Raw genomic sequence first — 27,372 nt, 5'->3', positions numbered from 1 at the left:
ATGCAACATAATTCTGGGTGCCATTTAAAAACCATAAGTGCTAATGACTCCATTCCTTCTTGTGGTTGTAGGGGCTGTTGATTGGAGTACACTAAAACAAACCTGATCTCTCTAGGACATTCAGAAGCCAAGTTATAAGCCCACAAATGTGTAACTGGACTACTTATTTAAAGTGACACCAGATCCGGTGACATTTAGGACATGGTTTGACCCCCTTAGGAATGTGCGATCATCATGAAACGTTCAGATCACTTACAACTCAATAGATTCTACCTTCTTGTAAAGTTTCAGCCTGATTGCACCTTGTTTTCACACAAATGGACCCAGAATGATGTGAAATTGTGCTTCGTGCAACATGATTCTGGGTGCCATTTAAAAACCATAAGTGCTAACGACTCCATTCTTTTTAGGGGTAATGGGGGCTGTTAATTGGAGTACTCTAAAACAAACCTGATCTCTCTAGGATATTCAGAAGCCAAGTTATAAGCCCACAAAAGTGTAACTGGACTACTTATTTAAAGTGACACCAGGCCCGGTGACCTTTGGGACATGGTTTGACCCCCTATAGGAATGTGCGATCATCATGAAACGTTCAGATCACTTACAACTCAATAGATTCTACCTTCTTGTAACGTTTCAGCCTGATTGGACCTTGTTTTCACACAAATGGACCCAGAATGATGTGAAATTGTGCTTCGTGCAACATGATTCTGGGTGCCATTTACAAACCATAAGTGCTAATGACTCCATTCTTTTTTGTGGGTGTAGGGGCTGTTGATTGGAGTACACTAAAACAAACCTGATCTCTCTAGGACATTCAGAAGCCAAGTTATAAGCCCACAAATGTGTAACTGGACCACTTCTTTAAATTGACACCAGATCCGGTGACCTTTGGGACATGGTTTGACCCCCTTAGGAAAGTGCTATCATCATGAAACGTTCAGATCACTTACAACTCAATAGATTCTACCTTCCTGTAACGTTTCAGCCTGATTGGACCTTGTTTTCACACAAATGAACCCAGAAACATGTGAAATTGTGCTTCATGCAACATAATTCTGGGTGCCATTTAAAAACCATAAGTGCTAATGACTCCATTCCTTCTTTTGGTTGTAGGGGCTGTTGATTGGAGTACACTAAAACAAACCTCATCTCTCTAGGACATTCAGAAGCCAAGTTATAAGCCCACAAATGTGTAACTGGACTACTTCTTTAAAGTGACACCAGATCCGGTGACCTTTGGGACATGGTTTGACCCCCTTAGGAATGTGCGATCATCATGAAACGTTCAGATCACTTACAACTCAATAGATTCTACCTTCTTGTAACGTTTCAGCCTGATTGCACCTTGTTTTCACACAAATGGACCCAGAATGATGTGAAATTGTGCTTCGTGCAACATGATTCTGGGTGCCATTTAAAAACCATAAGTGCTAATGACTCCATTCTTTTTTTGGGGTAATGGGGGCTGTTAATTGGAGTACTCTAAAACAAACCTGACCTCTCTAGGATATTCAGAAGCCAAGTTATTAGCCCACAAAGGTGTAACTGGACTACTTCTTTAAAGTGACACCAGGCCCGGTGACCTTTGGGACATGGTTTGACCCCCTATAGGAATGTGCGATCATCATGAAACATTCAGATCACTTACAACACAATATATTCTACCTTCCTGTAAAGTTTCAGCCTGATTGGACCTTGTTTTCACACAAATGGACCCAGAATGATGTGAAATTGTGCTTCGTGCAACATAATTCTGGGTGCCATTTACAAACCATAAGTGCTAATGACTCCATTCCTTTTTGTGGTTGTAGGGGCTGTTGATCGGAGTACATTAAAACAAACCTGACCTCTCTAGGTTATTCAGAAGCCAAGTTATAAGCCCACAAATGTGTAACTGGACTACTTCTTTAAATATACACCAGATCCGGTGACCTTTGGGACATGGTTTGACCCCCTTAGGAAAGTGCTATCATCATGAAACGTTCAGATCACTTACAACTCAATAGATTCTACCTTCCTGTAACGTTTCAGCCTGATTGGACCTTGTGTTCACACAAATGAACCCAGAATGATGTGAAATTTTGCTTTGTGCAACATAATTCTGGGTGCCATTTAAAAACCATAAGTGCTAATGACTCCATTCCTTTTTGTGGTTGTAGGGGCTGTTGATTGGAGTACACTAAAATAAACCTGATCTCTCTAGGACATTCAGAAGCCAAGTTATAAGCCCACAAATGTGTAACTGGACTATTTCTGTAAAGTGACACCAGGCCCGGTGACCTTTGGGACATGGTTTGACCCCCTTAGGAATGTGCGATCATCATGAAACGTTCAGATCACTTACAACTCAATAGATTCTACCTTCTTGTAACGTTTCAGCCTGATTGGACCTTGTTTTCACACAAATGGACCCAGAATGATGTGAAATTGTGCTTCGTGCAACATAATTCTGGGTGCCATTTAAAAACCGTAAGTGCTAATGACTCCATTCCTTTTTGAGGTAATAGGGGCTGTTAATTGGAGTACTCTAAAACAAACTTGACCTCTCTTGGATATTCAGAAGCCAAGTTATAAGCCCACAAATGTGTAACTGGACTACTTCTTTAAAGTGACACCAGGCCCGGTGACCTTTGGGACATGGTTTGACCCCCTATAGGAATATGCGATCATCATGAAACGTTCAGATCACTTACAACTCAATAGATTCTACCTTCTTGTAACTTTTCAGCCTGATTGGACCTTGTTTTCACACAAATGGAACCAGAATGATGTGAAATTGTGCTTTGTGCAACATAATTCTGGGTGCCATTTACAAACCATAAGTGCTAATGACTCCATTCCTTTTTGTGGTTGTAGGGGCTGTTGATTGGAGTACACTAAAATAAACCTGACCTTTCTAGGACATTCAGAAGCCAAGTTATAAAACCACAAAGGTGTAACTGGACTACTTCTTTAAAGTGACACCAGGCCCGGTGACCTTTGGGACATGGTTTGACCCCCTATAGGAATGTGCGATCATCATGAAACGTTCAGATCACTTACAACTCAATAGATTCTACCTTCTTGTAACGTTTAAGCCTGATTGGACCTTGTTTTCACACAAATGGACCAAGAATGATGAGAAATTGTGCTTCGTGCAACATAATTCTGGGTGCCATTTACAAACCATAAGTGCTAATGACTCCATTCTTTTTTGTGATTGTAGGGGCTGTTGATTGGAGTACACTAAAAGAAACCTGATCTCTCTAGGACATTCAGAAGCCAAGTTATAAGCCCACAAATGTGTAACTGGACCACTTCTTTAAATTGACACCAGATCCGGTGACCTTTGGGGCATTGTTTGACCCCCTTAGGAAAGTGCTATCATCATGAAACGTTCAGATCACTTACAACTCAATAGATTCTACCTTCATGTAATGTTTCAGCCCGATTGGACCTTGTTTTCACACAAATGGACCCAGAATGATGTGAAATTGTGCTTCGTGCAACATAATTCTGGGTGCCATTTAAAAACCATAAGTGCTAATGACTCCATTCTTTTTTTGGGTTAATGGGGGCTGTTAATTTGAGTACTTTAAAACAAACCTGACCTCTCTAGGTAATTCAGAAGCCAAGTTATAAGCCCACAAAGGTGTAACTGGACTACTTCTTTAAAGTGACACCAGGCCCGGTGACCTTTGGGACATGGTTTGACCCCCTTAGGAAAGTGCTATCATCATGAAACAGTCAGATCACTTACAACTCAATAGATTCTACCTTCCTGTAACGTTTCAGCCTGATTGGACCTTGTTTTCACACTTAGAATGATGTGAAATTGTGCTTCGTGCAACATAATTCTGGGTGCCATTTAAAAACCATAAGTGCTAATGACTCCATTCCTTTTTGGGGTAATGGGGGCTGTTAATTGGAGTACTCTAAATTAAACCTGACCTCTCTAGGATATTCAGAAGCCAAGTTATAAGCCCACAAATGTGTGACTGGACTACTTCTTTAAATTGACACCAGATCCGGTGACCTTTGGGACATGGTTTGACCCCCTTAGGAAAGTGCTATCGTCATGAAACGTTCAGATCACTTACAACTCAATAGATTCTACCTTCCTGTAACGTTTCAGCCTGATTGGACCTAGTTTTCACACAAATGAACCCAGAATGATGTGAAATTGTGCTTTGTGCAACATAATTCTGGGTGCCATTTAAAAACCATAAGTGCTAATGACTCCATTCCTTTTTGAGGTAATAGGGGCTGTGAACTGGAGTACTCTAAAACAAACCTGACCTCTCTAGGATATTCAGAAGCCAAGTTATAAGCCCACAAATGTGTAACTGGACTACTTCTTTAAAGTGACACCAGGCCCGGTGACCTTTGGGACATGGTTTTATCCCCTATAGGAATGTGCGATCATCATGAAACGTTCAGATCACTTACAACTCAATAGATTCTACCTTCTTGTAACGTTTCAGCCTGATTGGACCTTGTTTTCACACAAATGGACCCAGAATGATGTGAAATTGTGCTTCGTGCAACATAATTCTGGGTGCCATTTACAAACCATAAGTGCTAATGACTCCATTCCTTTTTGTGGTTGTAGGGGCTGTTGATTGGAGTACACTAAAACAAACCTGATCTCTCTAGGACATTCAGAAGCCAAGTTATAAGCCCACAAATGTGTAACTGGACTACTTCTTTAAAGTGACACCAGGCCCGGTGACCTTTGGGACATGGTTTTATCCCCTATAGGAATGTGCGATCATCATGAAACGTTCAGATCACTTACAACTCAATAGATTCTACCTTCTTGTAACGTTTCAGCCTGATTGGACCTTGTTTTCACACAACTGGACCCAGAATGATGTGAAATTGTGCTTCGTGCAACATAATTCTGGGTGCCATTTCCAAACCATAAGTGCTAATGACTCCATTCCTTTTTGTGGTTGTAGGGGCTGTTGATTGGAGTACACTAAAACAAACCTGACCTCTCTAGGACATTCAGAAGCCAAGTTATAAGCCCACAAATGTGTAACAGGACTACTTCTTTAAATTGACACCAGATCCGGTGACCTTTGGGACATGGTTTGACCCCCTTAGGAAAGTGCTATCATCATGAAACGTTCAGATCACTTACAACTCAATAGATTCTACCTTCCTGTAACGTTTCAGCCTGATTGGACCTTGTTTTCACACAAATGAACCCAGAATGATGTGAAATTGTGCTTTTGCAACATAATTCTGGGTGCCATTTAAAAACCATGAGTGCTAATGACTCCATTCCTTTTTGTGGTTGTAGGGGCTGTTGATTGGAGTACACTAAAACAAACCTGATCTCTCTAGGACATTCAGAAGCCAAGTTATAAGCCCACAAATGTGTAACTGGACTACTTCTTTAAAGTGACACCAGGCCCGGTGACCTTTGGGACATGGTTTTATCCCCTATAGGAATGTGCGATCATCATGAAACGTTCAGATCACTTACAACTCAATAGATTCTACCTTCTTGTAACGTTTCAGCCTGATTGGACCTTGTTTTCACACAACTGGACCCAGAATGATGTGAAATTGTGCTTCGTGCAACATAATTCTGGGTGCCATTTAAAAACCATAAGTGCTAATGACTCCATTCTTTTTTGGGGTAATGGGGGCTGTTAATTAGAGTACTCTAAAACAAACCTGACCTCTCTAGGTAATTCAGAAGCCACGTTATAACCCCACAAAGGTGTAACTGGACTACTTCTTTAAAGTGACACCAGGCCCGGTGACCTTTGGGACATTGTTTGACCCCCTATAGGAATGTGCAATCATCATGAAACGTTCAGATCACTTACAACTCAATAGATTCTATCTTCTTGTAACGTTTCAGCCTGATTGGACCTTGTTTTCACACAAATGGACCCAGAATGATGTGAAATTGTGCTTCGTGCAACATAATTCTGGGTGCCATTTAAAAACCATAAGTGCTAATGACTCCATTCCTTTTTGAGGTAATAGGGGCTGTTAATTGGAGTACTCTAAAACAAACCTGACCTCTCTAGGATATTCAGAAGCCAAGTTATAAGCCCACAAATGTGTAACTGGACTACTTCTTTAAAGTGACACCAGGCCCGGTGACCTTTGGGACATGGTTTGATCCCCTATAGGAATGTGCGATCATCATGAAACGTTCAGATCACTTACAACTCAATAGATTCTACCTTCTTGTAACGTTTCAGCCTGATTGGACCTTGTTTTCACCCAAATGGACCCAAAATGATGTGAAATTGTGCTTCGTGCAACATAATTCTGGGTGCCATTTACAAACCATAAGTGCTAATGACTCCATTCCTTTTTGTGGTTGTAGGGGCTGTTGATTGGAGTACACTAAAACACACCTGATGTCTCTAGCACATTCAGAAGCCAAGTTATAAGCCCACAAATGTGTAACTGGACCACTTCTTTAAATTGACACCAGATCCGGTGACCTTTGGAACATGGTTTGACCCCCTTAGGAAAGTGCTATCACCATGAAACGTTCAGATCACTTACAACTCAATAGATTCTACCTTCCTTTAACGTTTCAGCCTGATTTGACCTTGTTTTCACACAAATGGACCCAGAATGATGTGAAATTGTGCTTCGTGCAACATAATTCTGGGTGCCATTTAAAACCATAAGTGCTAATGACTCCATTCCTTTTTGTGGTTGTAGGGGCTGTTGATTGGAGTAAACTAAAACATACCTGACTTCTCTAGGACATTCAGAAGCCAAGTTATAAGCCCACAAATGTGTAACTGGACTACTTCTTTAAATTGACACCAGATCCGGTGACCTTTGGGACATGGTTTGACCCCCTTAGGAAAGTGCTATCATCATGAAACGTTCAGATCACTTACAACTCAATAGATTCTACCTTCCTGTAACGTTTCAGCCTGATTGGACCTTTTTTTCACACAAATGGACCCAGAATGATGTGAAATTGTGCTTCGTGCAACATAATTCTGGGTGCCATTTAAAAACCATAAGTGCTAATGACTCCATTCCTTTTTGGGGTAATGGGGGCTGTTAATTGGAGTACTCTAAATTAAACCTGACCTCTCTAGGATATTCAGAAGCCAAGTTATAAGCCCACAAAGGTGTACCTGCACTACTTCTTTAAAGTGACACCAGGCCCGGTGACCTTTGAGACATGGTTTGACCCCCTATAGGAATGTGCGATCATCATGAAACGTTCAGATCACTTACAACTCAATAGATTCTACCTTCTTGTAACGTTTCAGCCTGATTGGACCTTGTTTTCACACAAATGGACCCAGAATGATGTGAAATTGTGCTTTGTGCAACATAATTCTGGGTGCCATTTAAAACCATAAGTGCTAATGACGCCATTCCTTTTTGTGGTTGTAGGGGCTGTTGATTGGAGTACAATAAAACATACCTGACTTCTCAAGGACATTCAGAAGCCAAGTTATAAGCCCACAAATGTGTATCTGGACTACTTCTTTAAATTGACACCAGATCCGGTGACCTTTGGGACATGGTTTGACCCCCTTAGGAAAGTGCTATCATCATGAAACGTTCAGATCACTTACAACTCAATAGATTCTACCTTCCTGTAACGTTTCAGCCTGATTGCACCTTGTTTTCACACAAATGAACCCAGAATGATGTGAAATTGTGCTTCGTGCAACATAATTCTGGGTGCCATTTAAAACCCATAAGTGCTAATGACTCCATTCCTTTTTGTGGTTGTAGGGGCTGTTAATTGGAGTACACCAAAACAAACCTGATCTCTCTAGGACATACAGAAGCCAAGTTATAAGCCCACAAATGTGTAACTGGACTACTTTAAATTGACACCAGATCCGGTGACCTTTGGGACATGGTTTGACCCCCTATAGGAATGTGCAATCATCATGAAACGTTCAGATCACTTACAACTCAATAGATTCTACCTTCTTGTAACGTTTCAGCCTGATTGGACCTTGTTTTCACACAAATGGACCCAGAATGATGTGAAATTGTGCTTCGTGCAACATAATTCTGGGTGCCATTTCCAACCCATAAGTGCTAATGACTCCATTCCTTTTTTTGGTTGTAGGGGCTGTTGATTGGAGTACACTAAAACAAACCTGACCTCTCTAGGACATTCAGAAGCCAAGTTATAAGCCCACAAATGTGTAACTGGACTACTTCTTTAAATTGACAGCAGATCCGGTGACCTTTGGGACATGGTTTGACCCCCTTAGGAAAGTGCTATCATCATGAAACGTTCAGATCACTTACAACTCAATAGATTCTACCTTCCTGTAACGTTTCAGCCTGATTGGACCTTTTTTTCACACAAATGAACCCAGAATGATGTGAAATTGTGCTTTGTGCAACATAATTCTGGGTGCCATTTAAAAACCATAAGTGCTAATGACTCCATTCCTTTTTGAGGTAATAGGGGCTGTGAACTGGAGTACTCTAAAACAAACCTGACCTCTCTAGGATATTCAGAAGCCAAGTTATAAGCCCACAAATGTGTAACTGGACTACTTCTTTAAAGTGACACCAGGCCCGGTGACCTTTGGGACATGGTTTTATCCCCTATAGGAATGTGCGATCGTCATGAAACGTTCAGATCACTTACAACTCAATAGATTCTACCTTCTTGTAACGTTTCAGCCTGATTGGACCTTGTTTTCACACAAATGGACCCAGAATGATGTGAAATTGTGCTTCGTGCAACATAATTCTGGGTGCCATTTACAAACCATAAGTGCTAATGACTCCATTCCTTTTTGTGGTTGTAGGGGCTGTTGATTGGAGTACTCTAAAACAAACCTGACCTCTCTAGGTAATTCAGAAGCCACGTTATAACCCCACAAAGGTGTAACTGGACTACTTCTTTAAAGTGACACCAGGCCCGGTGACCTTTGGGACATTGTTTGACCCCCTATAGGAATGTGCAATCATCATGAAACGTTCAGATCACTTACAACTCAATAGATTCTACCTTCTTGTAACGTTTCAGCCTGATTGGACCTTGTTTTCACACAAATGGACCCAGAATGATGTGAAATTGTGCTTCGTGCAACATAATTCTGGGTGCCATTTAAAAACCATAAGTGCTAATGACTCCATTCCTTTTTGAGGTAATAGGGGCTGTTAATTGGAGTACTCTAAAACAAACCTGACCTCTCTAGGATATTCAGAAGCCAAGTTATAAGCCCACAAATGTGTAACTGGACTACTTCTTTAAAGTGACACCAGGCCCGGTGACCTTTGGGACATGGTTTGATCCCCTATAGGAATGTGCGATCATCATGAAACGTTCAGATCACTTACAACTCAATAGATTCTACCTTCTTGTAACGTTTCAGCCTGATTGGACCTTGTTTTCACCCAAATGGACCCAAAATGATGTGAAATTGTGCTTCGTGCAACATAATTCTGGGTGCCATTTACAAACCATAAGTGCTAATGACTCCATTCCTTTTTGTGGTTGTAGGGGCTGTTGATTGGAGTACACTAAAATAAACCTGACCTCTCTAGGACATTCAGAAGCCAAGTTATAAAACCACAAAGGTGTAACTGGACTACTTCTTTAAAGTGACACCAGGCCCGGTGACCTTTGGGACATGGTTTGACCCCCTATAGGAATGTGCGATCATCATGAAACGTTCAGATCACTTACAACTCAATAGATTCTACCTTCTTGTAACGTTTCAGCCTGATTGGACCTTGTTTTCACACAAATGGACCAAGAATGATGTGAAATTGTGCTTCGTGCAACATAATTCTGGGTGCCATTTACAAACCATAAGTGCTAATGACTCCATTCTTTTTTGTGGTTGTAGGGGCTGTTGATTGGAGTACACTAAAAGAAACCTGATCTCTCTAGGACATTCAGAAGCCAAGTTATAAGCCCACAAATGTGTAACTGGACCACTTCTTTAAATTGACACCAGATCCGGTGACCTTTGGGGCATTGTTTGACCCCCTTAGGAAAGTGCTATCATCATGAAACGTTCAGATCACTTACAACTCAATAGATTCTACCTTCATGTAATGTTTCAGCCCGATTGGACCTTGTTTTCGCACAAATGGACCCAGAATGATGTGAAATTGTGCTTCGTGCAACATAATTCTGGGTGCCATTTAAAAACCATAAGTGCTAATGACTCCATTCTTTTTTGGGGTAATGGGGGCTGTTAATTTGAGTACTCTAAAACAAACCTGACCTCTCTAGGTAATTCAGAAGCCAAGTTATAAGCCCACAAAGGTGTAACTGGACTACTTCTTTAAAGTGACACCAGGCCCGGTGACCTTTTGGACATGGTTTGACCCCCTTAGGAAAGTGCTATCATCATGAAACAGTCAGATCACTTACAACTCAATAGATTCTACCTTCCTGTAACGTTTCAGCCTGATTGGACCTTGTTTTCACACTTAGAATGATGTGAAATTGTGCTTCGTGCAACATAATTCTGGGTGCCATTTAAAAACCATAAGTGCTAATGACTCCATTCCTTTTTGGGGTAATGGGGGCTGTTAATTGGAGTACTCTAAATTAAACCTGACCTCTCTAGGATATTCAGAAGCCAAGTTATAAGCCCACAAAGGTGTAACTGCACTACTTCTTTAAAGTGACACCAGGCCCGGTGACCTTTGGGACATGGTTTGACCCCCTATAGGAATGTGCAATCATCATGAAACGTTCAGATCACTTACAACTCAATAGATTCTACCTTCTTGTAACGTTTCAGCCTGATTGGACCTTGTTTTCACACAAATGGACCCAGAATGATGTGAAATTGTGCTTCGTGCAACATAATTCTGGGTGCCATTTCCAAACCATAAGTGCTAATGACTCCATTCCTTTTTGTGGTTGTAGGGGCTGTTGATTGGAGTACACTAAAACAAACCTGACCTCTCTAGGACATTCAGAAGCCAAGTTATAAGCCCACAAATGTGTAACTGGACTACTTCTTTAAATTGACACCAGATCCGGTGACCTTTGGGACATGGTTTGACCCCCTTAGGAAAGTGCTATCATCATGAAACGTTCAGATCACTTACAACTCAATAGATTCTACCTTCCTGTAACGTTTCAGCCTGATTGGACCTTGTTTTCACACAAATGAACCCAGAATGATGTGAAATTGTGCTTTGTGCAACATAATTCTGGGTGCCATTTAAAAACCATGAGTGCTAATGACTCCATTCCTTTTTGAGGTAATAGGGGCTGTGAACTGGAGTACTCTAAAACAAACCTGACCTCTCTAGGATATTCAGAAGCCAAGTTATAAGCCCACAAATGTGTAACTGGACTACTTCTTTAAAGTGACACCAGGCCCGGTGACCTTTGGGACATGGTTTTATCCCCTATAGGATTGTGCGATCATCATGAAACGTTCAGATCACTTACAACTCAATAGATTCTACCTTCTTGTAATGTTTCAGCCTGATTGGACCTTGTTTTCACACAAATGGACCCAGAATGATGTGAAATTGTGCTTCGTGCAACATAATTCTGGGTGCCATTTACAAACCATAAGTGCTAATGACTCCATTCCTTTTTGTGGTTGTAGGGGCTGTTGATTGGAGTACACTAAAACAAACCTGATCTCTCTAGGACATTCAGAAGCCAAGTTATAAGCCCACAAATGTGTAACTGGACTACTTCTTTAAAGTGACACCAGGCCCGGTGACCTTTGGGACATGGTTTTATCCCCTATAGGAATGTGCGATCATCATGAAACGTTCAGATCACTTACAACTCAATAGATTCTACCTTCTTGTAACGTTTCAGCCTGATTGGACCTTGTTTTCACACAACTGGACCCAGAATGATGTGAAATTGTGTTTCGTGCAACATAATTCTGGGTGCCATTTAAAAACCATAAGTGCTAATGACTCCATTCTTTTTTGGGGTAATGGGGGCTGTTAATTGGAGTACTCTAAAACAAACCTGACCTCTCTAGGTAATTCAGAAGCCACATTATAACCCCACAAAGGTGTAACTGGACTACTTCTTTAAAGTGACACCAGGCCCGGTGACCTTTGGGACATTGTTTGACCCCCTATATTAATGTGCAATCATCATGAAACGTTCAGATCACTTACAACTCAATAGATTCTACCTTCTTGTAACGTTTCAGCCTGATTGGACCTTGTTTTCACACAAATGGACCCAGAATGATGTGAAATTGTGCTTCGTGCAACATAATTCTGGGTGCCATTTAAAAACCATAAGTGCTAATGACTCCATTCCTTTTTGAGGTAATAGGGGCTGTTAATTGGAGTACTCTAAAACAAACCTGACCTCTCTAGGATATTCAGAAGCCAAGTTATAAGCCCACAAATGTGTAACTGGACTACTTCTTTAAAGTGACACCAGGCCCGGTGACCTTTGGGACATGGTTTGATCCCCTATAGGAATGTGCGATCATCATGAAACGTTCAGATCACTTACAACTCAATAGATTCTACCTTCTTGTAACGTTTCAGCCTGATTGGACCTTGTTTTCACCCAAATGGACCCAAAATGATGTGAAATTGTGCTTCGTGCAACATAATTCTGGGTGCCATTTCCAAACCATAAGTGCTAATGACTCCATTCCTTTTTGTGGTTGTAGGGGCTGTTGATTGGAGTACACTAAAACACACCTGATGCCTCTAGCACATTCAGAAGCCAAGTTATAAGCCCACAAATGTGTAACTGGACCACTTCTTTAAATTGACACCAGATCCGGTGACTTTTGGGACATGGTTTGACCCCCTTAGGAAAGTGCTATCACCATGAAACGTTCAGATCACTTACAACTCAATAGATTCTACCTTCCTGTAACGTTTCAGCCTGATTTGACCTTGTTTTCACACAAATGGACCCAGAATGATGTGAAATTGTGCTTCGTGCAACATAATTCAGGGTGCCATTTAAAACCATAAGTGCTAATGACTCCATTCCTTTTTGTGGTTGTAGGGGCTGTTGATTGGAGTAAACTAAAACATACCTGACTTCTCTAGGACATTCAGAAGCCAAGTTATAAGCCCACAAATGTGTAACTGGACTACTTCTTTAAATTGACACCAGATCCGGTGACCTTTGGGACATGGTTTGACCCCCTTAGGAAAGTGCTATCATCATGAAACAGTCAGATCACTTACAACTCAATAGATTCTACCTTCCTGTAACGTTTCAGCCTGATTGGACCTTGTTTTCACACTTAGAATGATGTGAAATTGTGCTTCGTGCAACATAATTCTGGGTGCCATTTAAAAACCATAAGTGCTAATGACTCCATTCCTTTTTGGGGTAATGGGGGCTGTTAATTGGAGTACTCTAAATTAAACCTGACCTCTCTAGGATATTCAGAAGCCAAGTTATAAGCCCACAAAGGTGTAACTGCACTACTTCTTTAAAGTGACACCAGGCCCGGTGACCTTTGGGACATGGTTTGACCCCCTATAGGAATGTGCAATCATCATGAAACGTTCAGATCACTTACAACTCAATAGATTCTACCTTCTTGTAACGTTTCAGCCTGATTGGACCTTGTTTTCACACAAATGGACCCAGAATGATGTGAAATTGTGCTTCGTGCAACATAATTCTGGGTGCCATTTCCAAACCATAAGTGCTAATGACTCCATTCCTTTTTGTGGTTGTAGGGGCTGTTGATTGGAGTACACTAAAACAAACCTGACCTCTCTAGGACGTTCAGAAGCCAAGTTATAAGCCCACAAATGTGTAACTGGACTACTTCTTTAAATTGACACCAGATCCGGTGACCTTTGGGACATGCTTGACCCCCTTAGGAAAGTGCTATCATCATGAAATGTTCAGATCACTTACAACTCAATAGATTCTACCTTCCTGTAACGTTTCAGCCTGATTGGACCTTGTTTTCACACAAATGAACCCAGAATGATGTGAAATTGTGCTTTGTGCAACATAATTCTGGGTGCCATTTAAAAACCATGAGTGCTAATGACTCCATTCCTTTTTGAGGTAATAGGGGCTGTGAACTGGAATACTCTAAAACAAACCTGACCTCTCTAGGATATTCAGAAGCCAAGTTATAAGCCCACAAATGTGTAACTGGACTACTTCTTTAAAGTGACACCAGGCCCGGTGACCTTTGGGACATGGTTTTATCCCCTATAGGAATGTGCGATCATCATGAAACGTTCAGATCACTTACAACTCAATAGATTCTACCTTCTTGTAATGTTTCAGCCTGATTGGACCTTGTTTTCACACAAATGGACCCAGAATGATGTGAAATTGTGCTTCGTGCAACATAATTCTGGGTGCCATTTACAAACCATAAGTGCTAATGACTCCATTCCTTTTTGTGGTTGTAGGGGCTGTTGATTGGATACACTAAAACAAACCTGATCTCTCTAGGACATTCAGAAGCCAAGTTATAAGCCCACAAATGTGTAACTGGACTACTTCTTTAAAGTGACACCAGGCCCGGTGACCTTTGGGACATGGTTTTATCCCCTATAGGAATGTGCGATCATCATGAAACGTTCAGATCACTTACAACTCAATAGATTCTACCTTCTTGTAACGTTTCAGCCTGATTGGACCTTGTTTTCACACAACTGGACCCAGAATGATGTGAAATTGTGCTTCGTGCAACATAATTCTGGGTGCCATTTAAAAACCATAAGTGCTAATGACTCCATTCTTTTTTGGGGTAATGGGGGCTGTTAATTGGAGTACTCTAAAACAAACCTGACCTCTCTAGGATATTCAGAAGCCAAGTTATAAGCCCACAAATGTGTAACTGGACTACTTCTTTAAAGTGACACCAGGCCCGGTGACCTTTGGGACATGGTTTGATCCCCTATAGGAATGTGCGATCATCATGGAACGTTCAGATCACTTACAACTCAATAGATTCTACCTTCTTGTAACGTTTCAGCCTGATTGGACCTTGTTTTCACCCAAATGGACCCAAAATGATGTGAAATTGTGCTTCGTGCAACATAATTCTGGGTGCCATTTACAAACCATAAGTGCTAATGACTCCATTCCTTTTTGTGGTTGTAGGGGCTGTTGATTGGAGTACACTAAAACACACCTGATGCCTCTAGCACATTCAGAAGCCAAGTTATAAGCCCACAAATGTGTAACTGGACCACTTCTTTAAATTGACACCAGATCCGGTGACTTTTGGGACATGGTTTGACCCCCTTAGGAAAGTGCTATCACCATGAAACGTTCATATCACTTACAACTCAATAGATTCTACCTTCCTGTAACGTTTCAGCCTGATTGGACCTTTTTTTTCACACAAATGGACCCAGAATGATGTGAAATTGTGCTTCGTGCAACATAATTCTGGGTGCCATTTAAAACCATAAGTGCTAATGACTCCATTCCTTTTTGTGGTTGTAGGGGCTGTTGATTGGAGTAAACTAAAACATACCTGACTTCTCTAGGACATTCAGAAGCCAAGTTATAAGCCCACAAATGTGTAACTGGACTACTTCTTTAAATTGACACCAGATCCGGTGACCTTTGGGACATGGTTTGACCCCCTTAGGAAAGTGCTATCATCATGAAACGTTCAGATCACTTACAACTCAATAGATTCTACCTTCCTGTAACGTTTCAGCCTGATTGGACCTTTTTTTCACACAAATGGACCCAGAATGATGTGAAATTGTGCTTCGTGCAACATAATTCTGGGTGCCATTTAAAAACCATAAGTGCTAATGACTCCATTCCTTTTTGGGGTAATGGGGGCTGTTAATTGGAGTACTCTAAATTAAACCTGACCTCTCTAGGATATTCAGAAGCCAAGTTATAAGCCCACAAAGGTGTACCTGCACTACTTCTTTAAAGTGACACCAGGCCCGGTGACCTTTGAGACATGGTTTGACCCCCTATAGGAATGTGCGATCATCATGAAACGTTCAGATCACTTACAACTCAATAGATTCTACCTTCTTGTAATGTTTCAGCCTGATTGGACCTTGTTTTCACACAAATGGACCCAGAATGATGTGAAATTGTGCTTTGTGCAACATAATTCTGGGTGCCATTTAAAACCATAAGTGCTAATGACTCCATTCCTTTTTGTGGTTGTAGGGGCTGTTGATTGGAGTACACTAAAACATACCTGACTTCTCAAGGACATTCAGAAGCCAAGTTATAAGCCCACAAATGTGTATCTGGACTACTTCTTTAAATTGACACCAGATCCGGTCACCTTTGGGACATGGTTTGACCCCCTTAGGAAAGTGCTATCATCATGAAACGTTCAGATCACTTACAACTCAATAGATTCTACCTTCCTGTAACGTTTCAGCCTGATTGCACCTTGTTTTCACACAAATGAACCCAGAATGATGTGAAATTGTGCTTCGTGCAACATAATTCTGGGTGCCATTTAAAACCCATAAGTGCTAATGACTCCATTCCTTTTTGTGGTTGTAGGTGCTGTTAATTGGAGTACACTAAAACAAACCTGATCTCTCTAGGACATACAGAAGCCAAGTTATAAGCCCACAAATGTGTAACTGGACTACTTTAAATTGACACCAGATCCGGTGACCTTTGGGACATGGTTTGACCCCCTATAGGAATGTGCAATCATCATGAAACGTTCAGATCACTTACAACTCAATAGATTCTACCTTCTTGTAACGTTTCAGCCTGATTGGACCTTGTTTTCACACAAATGGACCCAGAATGATGTGAAATTGTGCTTCGTGCAACATAATTCTGGGTGCCATTTCCAACCCATAAGTGCTAATGACTCCATTCCTTTTTGTGTTTGTAGGGGCTGTTGATTGGAGTACACTAAAACAAACCTGACCTCTCTAGGATATTCAGAAGCCAAGTTATAAGCCCACAAATGTGTAACTGGACTACTTCTTTAAAGTGACACCAGGCCCGGTGACCTTTGGGACATGGTTTTATCCCCTATAGGAATGTGCGATCATCATGAAACGTTCAGATCACTTACAACTCAATAGATTCTACCTTCTTGTAATGTTTCAGCCTGATTGGACCTTGTTTTCACACAAATGGACCCAGAATGATGTGAAATTGTGCTTCGTGCAACATAATTCTGGGTGCCATTTAAAACCCATAAGTGCTAATGACTCCATTCCTTTTTGTGGTTGTAGGTGCTGTTAATTGGAGTACACTAAAACAAACCTGATCTCTCTAGGACATACAGAAGCCAAGTTATAAGCCCACAAATGTGTAACTGGACTACTTTAAATTGACACCAGATCCGGTGACCTTTGGGACATGGTTTGACCCCCTATAGGAATGTGCAATCATCATGAAATGTTCAGATCACTTACAACTCAATAGATTCTACCTTCCTGTAACGTTTCAGCCTGATTGGACCTTGTTTTCACACAAATGAACCCAGAATGATGTGAAACTGTGCTTTGTGCAACATAATTCTGGGTGCCATTTAAAAACCATAAGTGCTAATGACTCCATTCCTTTTTGAGGTAATAGGGGCTGTGAACTGGAGTACTCTAAAACAAACCTGACCTCTCTAGGATATTCAGAAGCCAAGTTATAAGCCCACAAATGTGTAACTGGACTACTTCTTTAAAGTGACACCAGGCCCGGTGACCTTTGGGACATGGTTTTATCCCCTATAGGAATGTGCGATCATCATGAAACGTTCAGATCACTTACAACTCAATAGATTCTACCTTCTTGTAACGTTTCAGCCTGATTGGACCTTGTTTTCACACAAATGGACCCAGAATGATGTGAAATTGTGCTTCGTGCAACATAATTCTGGGTGCCATTTACAAACCATAAGTGCTAATGACTCCATTCCTTTTTGTGGTTGTAGGGGCTGTTGATTGGAGTACACTAAAACAAACCTGATCTCTCTAGGACATTCAGAAGCCAAGTTATAAGCCCACAAATGTGTAACTGGACTACTTCCTTAAAGTGACACCAGGCCCGGTGACCTTTGGGACATGGTTTGATCCCCTATAGGAATGTGCGATCATCATGAAACGTTCAGATCAATTACAACTCAATAGATTCTACCTTCTTGTAACGTTTCAGCCTGATTGGACCTTGTTTTCACACAAATGGACCCAGAATGATGTGAAATTGTGCTTCGTGCAACATAATTCTGGGTGCCATTTAAAAACCATAAGTGCTAATGACTCCATTCCATTTTGAGGTAATGGGGCTGTTAATTGGAGTACTCTAAAACAAACCTGACCTCTCTAGGATATTCAGAAGCCACGTTATAAGCCCACAAATGTGTAACTGGACTACTTCTTTAAAGTGACACCAGGCCCGGTGACCTTTGGGACATGGTTTGATCCCCTATAGGAATGTGCGATCATCATGAAACGTTCAGATCACTTACAACTCAATAGATTCTACCTTCTTGTAACGTTTCAGCCTGATTGGACCTTGTTTTCACCCAAATGGACCCAAAATGATGTGAAATTGTGCTTCGTGCAACATAATTCTGGGTGCCATTTACAAACCATAAGTGCTAATGACTCCATTCCTTTTTGTGGTTGTAGGGGCTGTTGATTAGAGTACACTAAAACACACCTGATGTCTCTAGCACATTCAGAAGCCAAGTTATAAGCCCACAAATGTGTAACTGGACCACTTCTTTAAATTGACACCAGATCCGGTGACCTTTGGGACATGGTTTGACCCCCTTAGGAAAGTGCTATCACCATGAAACGTTCAGATCACTTACAACTCAATAGAGTCTACCTTCCTGTAACGTTTCAGCCTGATTTGACCTTGTTTTCACACAAATGGACCCAGAATGATGTGAAATTGTGCTTCGTGCAACATAATTCTGGGTGCCATTTAAAACCATAAGTGCTAATGACTCCATTCCTTTTTGTGGTTGTAGGGGCTGTTGATTGGAGTAAACTAAAACATACCTCACTTCTCTAGGACATTCAGAAGCCAAGTTATAAGCCCACAAATGTGTAACTGGACTACTTCTTTAAATTGACACCAGATCCGGTGACCTTTGGGACATGGCTTGACCCCCTTAGGAAAGTGCTATCATCATGAAACATTCAGATCACTTACAACTCAATAGATTCTACCTTCCTGTAACGTTTCAGCCTGATTGGACCTTTTTTTCACACAAATGGACCCAGAATGATGTGAAATTGTGCTTCGTGCAACATAATTCTGGGTGCCATTTAAAAACCATAAGTGCTAATGACTCCATTCCTTTTTGGGGTAATGGGGGCTGTTAATTGGAGTACTCTAAATTAAACCTGACCTCTCTAGGATATTCAGAAGCCAAGTTATAAGCCGACAAAGGTGTACCTGCACTACTTCTTTAAAGTGACACCAGGCCCGGTGACCTTTGAGACATGGTTTGACCCCCTATAGGAATGTGCGATCATCATGAAACGTTCAGATCACTTACAACTCAATAGATTCTACCTTCTTGTAACGTTTCAGCCTGATTGGACCTTGTTTTCACACAAATGGACCCAGAATGATGTGAAATTGTGCTTAGTGCAACATAATTCTGGGTGCCATTTAAAACCTTAAGTGCTAATGACTCCATTCCTTTTTGTGGTTGTAGGGGCTGTTGATTGGAGTACACTAAAACATACCTGACTTCTCAAGGACATTCAGAAGCCAAGTTATAAGCCCACAAATGTGTATCTGGACTACTTCTTTAAATTGACACCAGATCTGGTGACCTTTGGGACATGGTTTGACCCCCTTAGGAAAGTGCTATCATCATGAAACGTTCAGATCACTTACAACTCAATAGATTCTACCTTCTTGTAACGTTTCAGCCTGATTGCACCTTGTTTTCACACAAATGAACCCAGAATGATGTGAAATTGTGCTTCGTGCAACATAATTCTGGGTGCCATTTAAAACCCATAAGTGCTAATGACTCCATTCCTTTTTGTGGTTGTAGGGGCTGTTAATTGGAGTACACTAAAACAAACCTGATCTCTCTAGGACATACAGAAGCCAAGTTATAAGCCCACAAATGTGTAACTGGACTACTTTAAATTGACACCAGATCCGGTGACCTTTGGGACATGGTTTGACCCCCTTAGGAAAGTGCTATCATCATGAAACGTTCAGATCACTTACAACTCAATAGATTCTTCCTTCCTGTAACGTTTCAACCTGATTGGACCTTGTTTTCACACAAATGGACCCAGAATGATGTGAAATTGTGCTTCGTGCAACATAATTCTGGGTGCCATTTAAAAACCATAAGTGCTAATGACTCCATTCTTTTTTGGGGTAATGGGGGCTGTTAATTGGAGTACTCTAAAACAAACCTGACCTCTCTAGGTAATTCAGAAGCCACGTTATAACCCCACAAAGGTGTAACTGGACTACTTCTTTAAAGTGACACCAGGCCCGGTGACCTTTGGGACATTGTGTTCCCCCCTATAGGAATGTGCAATCATCATGAAACGTTCAGATCACTTACAACTCAATAGATTCTACCTTCTTGTAACGTTTCAGCCTGATTGGACCTTGTTTTCACACAAATGGACCCAGAATGATGTGAAATTGTGCTTCGTGCAACATAATTCTGGGTGCCATTTAAAAACCATAAGTGCTAATGACTCCATTCCATTTTGAGGTAATAGGGGCTGTTAATTGGAGTACTCTAAAACAAACCTGACCTCTCTAGGATGTTCAGAAGCCAAGTTATAAGCCCACAAATGTGTAACTGGACTACTTCTTTAAAGTGACACCAGGCCCGGTGACCTTTGGGACATGGTTTGATCCCCTATAGGAATGTGTGATCATCATGAAACGTTCAGATCACTTACAACTCAATAGATTCTACCTTCTTGTAACGTTTCAGCCTGATTGGACCTTGTTTTCACCCAAATGGACCCAAAGTGATGTGAAATTGTGCTTCGTGCAACATAATTCTGGGTGCCATTTACAAACCATAAGTGCTAATGACTCCATTCCTTTTTGTGGTTGTAGGGGCTGTTGGTTGGAGTACACTAAAACACACCTGATGTCTCTAGCACATTCAGAAGCCAAGTTATAAGCCCACAAATGTGTAACTGGACCACTTCTTTAAATTGACACCAGATCCGGTGACCTTTGGGACATGGTTTGACCCCCTTAGGAAAGTGCTATCACCATGAAACGTTCAGATCACTTACAACTCAATAGATTCTACCTTCCTGTAACGTTTCAGCCTGATTTGACCTTGTTTTCACACAAATGGACCCAGAATGATGTGAAATTGTGCTTCGTGCAACATAATTCTGGGTGCCATTTAAAACCATAAGTGCTAATGACTCCATTCCTTTTTGTGGTTGTAGGGGCTGTTGATTGGAGTAAACTAAAACATACCTGACTTCTCTAGGACATTCAGAAGCCAAGTTATAAGCCCACAAATGTGTAACTGGACTACTTCTTTAAATTGACACCAGATCCGGTGACCTTTGGGACATGGTTTGACCCCCTTAGGAAAGTGCTATCATCATGAAACGTTCAGATCACTTACAACTCAATAGATTCTACCTTCCTGTAACGTTTCAGCCTGATTGGACCTTTTTTCACACAAATGGACCCAGAATGATGTGAAATTGTGCTTCGTGCAACATAATTCTGGGTGCCATTTAAAAACCATAAGTGCTAATGACTCCATTCCTTTTTGGGGTAATGGGGGCTGTTAATTGGAGTACTCTAAATTAAACCTGACCTCTCTAGGATATTCAGAAGCCCAGTTATAAGCCCACAAATGTGTACCTGCACTACTTTAAAGTGACACCAGGCCCGTGACCTTTGAGACATGGTTTGACCCCCTATAGGAATGTGCGATCATCATGAAACGTTCAGATCATTTACAACTCAATAGATTCTACCTTCTTGTAACGTTTCAGCCTGATTGGACCTTGTTTTCACACAAATGGACCCAGAATGATGTGAAATTGTGCTTTGTGCAACATAATTCTGGGTGCCATTTAAAACCATAAGTGCTAATGACTCCATTCCTTTTGTGGTTGTAGGGGCTGTTGATTGGAGTACACTAAAACATACCTGACTTCTCAAGGACATTCAGAAGCCAAGTTATAAGCCCACAAATGTGTATCTGGACTACTTCTTTAAATTGACACCAGATCCGGTGACCTTTGGGACATGGTTTGACCCCCTTAGGAAAGTGCTATCATCATGAAACGTTCAGATCACTTACAACTCAATAGATTCTACCTTCCTGTAACGTTTCAGCCTGATTGCACCTTGTTTTCACACAAATGAACCCAGAATGATGTGAAATTGTGCTTCGTGCAACATAATTCTGGGTGCCATTTAAAACCCATAAGTGCTAATGACTCCATTCCTTTTTGTGGTTGTAGGGGCTGTTAATTGGAGTACACTAAAACAAACCTGATCTCTCTAGGACATACAGAAGCCAAGTTATAAGCCCACAAATGTGTAACTGGACTACTTTAAATTGACACCAGATCCAGTGACCTTTGGGACATGGTTTGACCCCCTTAGGAAAGTGCTATCATCATGAAACGTTCAGATCACTTACAACTCAATAGATTCTTCCTTCCTGTAACGTTTCAACCTGATTGGACCTTGTTTTCACACAAATGGACCCAGAATGATGTGAAATTGTGCTTCGTGCAACATAATTCTGGGTGCCATTTAAAAACCATAAGTGCTAATGACTCCATTCATTTTTGGGGTATTGGGGGCTGTTAATTGGAGTACTCTTAATTAAACCTGACCTCTCTAGGATATTCAGAAGCCAAGTTATAAGCCCACAAAGGTGTACCTGCACTGCTTCTTTAAAGTAACACCAGGCCCGGTGACCTTTGAGACATGGTTTGACCCCCTATAGGAATGTGCGATCATCATGAAACGTTCAGATCACTTACAACTAAATAGATTCTACCTTCTTGTAAAGTTTCAGCCTGAATGGACCTTGTTTTCACACAAATGGACCCGGAATGATGTGAAATTGTGCTTTGTGCAACATAATTCTGGGTGCCATTTACAAACCATAAGTGCTAATGACTCCATTCCTTTTTGTGGTTAAAGGGGCTGTTGATCGGAGTACATTAAAACAAACCTGACCTCTCTAGGACATTCAGACGCCAAGTTATAAGCCCACAAATGTGTAACTGGACTACTACTTTAAATTGACACCAGATCTGGTGACCTTTGGGACATGGTTTGACCCCCTTAGGAAAGGGCTATCACCATGAAACGTTCAGATCACTTACAACTCAATAGATTCTACCTTCCTGTATTTTTCAGCATGATTGGACCTTGTTTTCACACAAATGAACCCAGAATGATGTGAAATTGTGCTTTGTGCAACATAATTCTGGGTGCCATTTAAAAACCATAAGTGCTAATGACTCCATTCCTTTTTGAGGTAATAGGGGCTGTTAATTGGAGTACTCTAAAACAAACCTGACCTCTCTAGGATATTCAGAAGCCAAGTTATAAGCCCACAAATCTGTAACTGGACTACTTCTTTAAAGTGACACCAGGCCCGGTGACCTTTGGGACATGGTTTGATCCCCTATAGGAATGTGCGATCATCATGAAACGTTCAGATCACTTACAACTCAATAGATTCTACCTTCTTGTAACGTTTCAGCCTGATTGGACCTTGTTTTCACACAAATGGACCCAGAATGATGTGAAATTGTGCTTCGTGCAACATAATTCTGGGTGCCATTTACAAACCATAAGTGCTAATGACTCCATTCCTTTTTGTGGTTGTAGGGACTGTTGATTGGAGTACACTAAAACACACCTGATGTCTCTAGGACATTCAGAAGCCAAGTTATAAGCCCACAAATGTGTAACTGGACCACTTCTTTAAATTGACACCAGATCCGGTGACCTTTGGGACATGGTTTGACCCCCTTAGGAAAGTGCTATCACCATGAAACGTTCAGATCACTTACAACTCAATAGATTCTACCTTCCTGTAACGTTTCAGCCTGATTTGACCTTGTTTTCACACAAATGGACCCAGAATGATGTGAAATTGTGCTTCGTGCAACATAATTCTGGGTGCCATTTAAAACCATAAGTGCTAATGACTTTATTCCTTTTTGTGGTTGTAGGGGCTGTTGATTGGAGTAAACTAAAACATACCTGACTTCTCTAGGACATTCAGAAGCCAAGTAATAAGCCCACAAATGTATAACTGGACTACTTCTTTAAATTGACACCAGATCCGGTGACCTTTGGGACATGGTTTGACCCCCTTAGGAAAGTGCTATCATCATGAAACGTTCAGATCACTTACAACTCAATAGATTCTACCTTCCTGTAACGTTTCAGCCTGATTGGACCTTTTTTTCACACAAATGGACCCAGAATGATGTGAAATTGTGCTTCGTGCAACATAATTCTGGGTGCCATTTAAAAACCATAAGTGCTAATGACTCCATTCCTTTTTGGGGTAATGGGGGCTGTTAATTGGAGTACTCTAAATTAAACCTGACCTCTGTAGGATATTCAGAAGCCAAGTTATAAGCCCACAAAGGTGTACCTGCACTACTTCTTTAAAGTGACACCAGGCCCGGTGACCTTTGAGACATGGTTTGACCCCCTATAGGAATGTGCCATCATCATGAAACGTTCAGATCACTTACAACTCAATAGATTCTACCTTCTTGTAACGTTTCAGCCTGATTGGACCTTGTTTTCACACAAATGGACCCAGAATGATGTGAAATTGTGCTTCGTGCAACATAATTCTGGGTGCCATTTAAAACCATAAGTGCTAATGACTCCATTCCTTTTTGTGGTTGTAGGGGCTGTTGATTGGAGTACACTAAAACATACGTGACTTTTCAAGGACATTCAGAAGCCAAGTTATAAGCCCACAAATGTGTATCTGGACTACTTCTTTAAATTGACACCAGATCCGATGACCTTTGGGACATGGTTTGACCCCCTTCGAAAGTGCTATCATCATGAAACGTTCAGATCACTTACAACTCAATAGATTCTACCTTCCTGTAACGTTTCAGCCTGATTGCACCTTGTTTTCACACAAATGAACCCAGAATGATGTGAAATTGTGCTTCGTGCAACATAATTCTGGGTGCCATTTAAAACCCATAAGTGCTAATGACTCCATTCCTTTTTGTGGTTGTAGGGGCTGTTAATTGGAGTACACTAAAACAAACCTGATCTCTCTGGGACATACAGAAGCCAAGTTATTAGCCCACAAATGTGTAACTGGACTACTTTAAATTGACACCAGATCCGGTGACCTTTGGGACATGGTTTGACCCCCTTAGGAAAGTGCTATCGTCATGAAACGTTCAGATCACTTACAACTCAATAGATTCTACCTTCTTGTAACGTTTCAGCCTGATTGGACCTTGTTTTCACACAAATGAACCCAGAATGATGTGAAATTGTGCTTCGTGCAACATAATTCTGGGTGCCATTTAAAAACCATAAGTGCTAATAACTCCATTCCTTTTTGGGGTAATGGGGGCTGTTAATTGGAGTACTCTAAAACAAACCTGACCTCTCTAGGATATTCAGAAGCCAAGTTATAAGCCCACAAATGTGTAACTGGACTACTTCTTTAAAGTGACACCAGGCCCGGTGACCTTTGGGACATGGTTTGATCCCCTATAGGAATGTGCGATCATCATGAAACGTTCAGATCACTTACAACTCAATAGATTCTACCTTCTTGTAACGTTTCAGCCTGATTGGACCTTGTTTTCACCCAAATGGACCGAGAATGATGTGAAATTGTGCTTCGTGCAACATAATTCTGGGTGCCATTTACAAACCATAAGTGCTAATGACTCCATTCCTTTTTGTGGTTGTAGGGGCTGTTGATTGGAGTACTCTAAAACAAACCTGACCTCTCTAGGATATTCAGAAGCCAAGTTATAAGCCCACAAATCTGTAACTGGACTACTTCTTTAAAGTGACACCAGGCCCGGTGACCTTTGAGACATGGTTTGACCCCCTATAGGAATGTGCGATCATCATGAAACGTTCAGATCACTTACAACTCAATAGATTCTACCTTCTTGTAACGTTTCAGCCTGATTGGACCTTGTTTTCACACAAATGGACCCAGAATGATGTGAAATTGTGCTTTGTGCAACATAATTCTGGGTGCCATTTAAAACCATAAGTGCTAATGACTCCATTCCTTTTTGTGGTTGTAGGGGCTGTTGATTGGAGTACACTAAAACATACCTGACTTCTCAAGGACATTCAGAAGCCAAGTTATAAGCCCACAAATGTGTATCTGGACTACTTCTTTAAATTGACACCAGATCCGGTGACCTTTGGGACATGGTTTGACCCCCTTAGGAAAGTGCTATCATCATGAAACGTTCAGATCACTTACAACTCAATAGATTCTACCTTCTTGTAACGTTTCAGCCTGATTGCACCTTGTTTTCACACAAATGAACCCAGAATGATGTGAAATTGTGCTTCGTGCAACATAATTCTGGGTGCCATTTAAAACCCATAAGTGCTAATGACTCCATTCCTTTTTGTGGTTGTAGGGGCTGTTAATTGGAGTGCACTAAAACAAACCTGATCTCTCTAGGACATACAGAAGCCAAGTTATAAGCCCACAAATGTGTAACTGGACTACTTTAAATTGACACCAGATCCGGTGACCTTTAGGACATGGTTTGACCCCCTTAGGAAAGTGCTATCATCATGAAACGTTCAGATCACATACAACTCAATAGATTCTTCCTTCCTGTAACGTTTCAACCTGATTGGACCTTGTTTTCACACAAATGGACCCAGAATGATGTGAAATTGTGCTTCGTGCAACATAATTCTGGGTGCCATTTAAAAACCATAAGTGCTAATGACTCCATTCTTTTTTGGGGTAATGGGGGCTGTTAATTGGAGTACTCTAAAACAAACCTGATCTCTCTAGGTAATTCAGAAGCCACGTTAAAACCCCACAAAGGTGTAACTGGACTACTTCTTTAAAGTGACACCAGGCCCGGTGACCTTTGGGACATTGTGTTCCCCCCTATATGAATGTGCAATCATCATGAAACGTTCAGATCACTTACAACTCAATAGATTCTACCTTCTTGTAACGTTTCAGCCTGATTGGACCTTGTTTTCACACAAATGGACCCAGAATGATGTGAAATTGTGCTTCGTGCAACATAATTCTGGGTGCCATTTAAAAACCATAAGTGGTAATGACTCCATTCCATTTTGAGGTAATAGGGGCTGTTAATTGGAGTACTCTAAAACAAACCTGACCTCTCTAGGATATTCAGAAGCCAAGTTATAAGCCCACAAATGTGTAACTGGACTACTTCTTTAAAGTGACACCAGGCCCGGTGACCTTTGGGACATGGTTTGATCCCCTATAGGAATGTGCGATCATCATGAAACGTTCAGATCAC

Source organism: Nothobranchius furzeri, chromosome 10 (assembly GCF_043380555.1).
Source record: "Nothobranchius furzeri strain GRZ-AD chromosome 10, NfurGRZ-RIMD1, whole genome shotgun sequence".
Lineage (NCBI taxonomy): Eukaryota > Metazoa > Chordata > Actinopteri > Cyprinodontiformes > Nothobranchiidae > Nothobranchius > Nothobranchius furzeri.
This window is presented reverse-complemented; position numbering follows the sequence as displayed.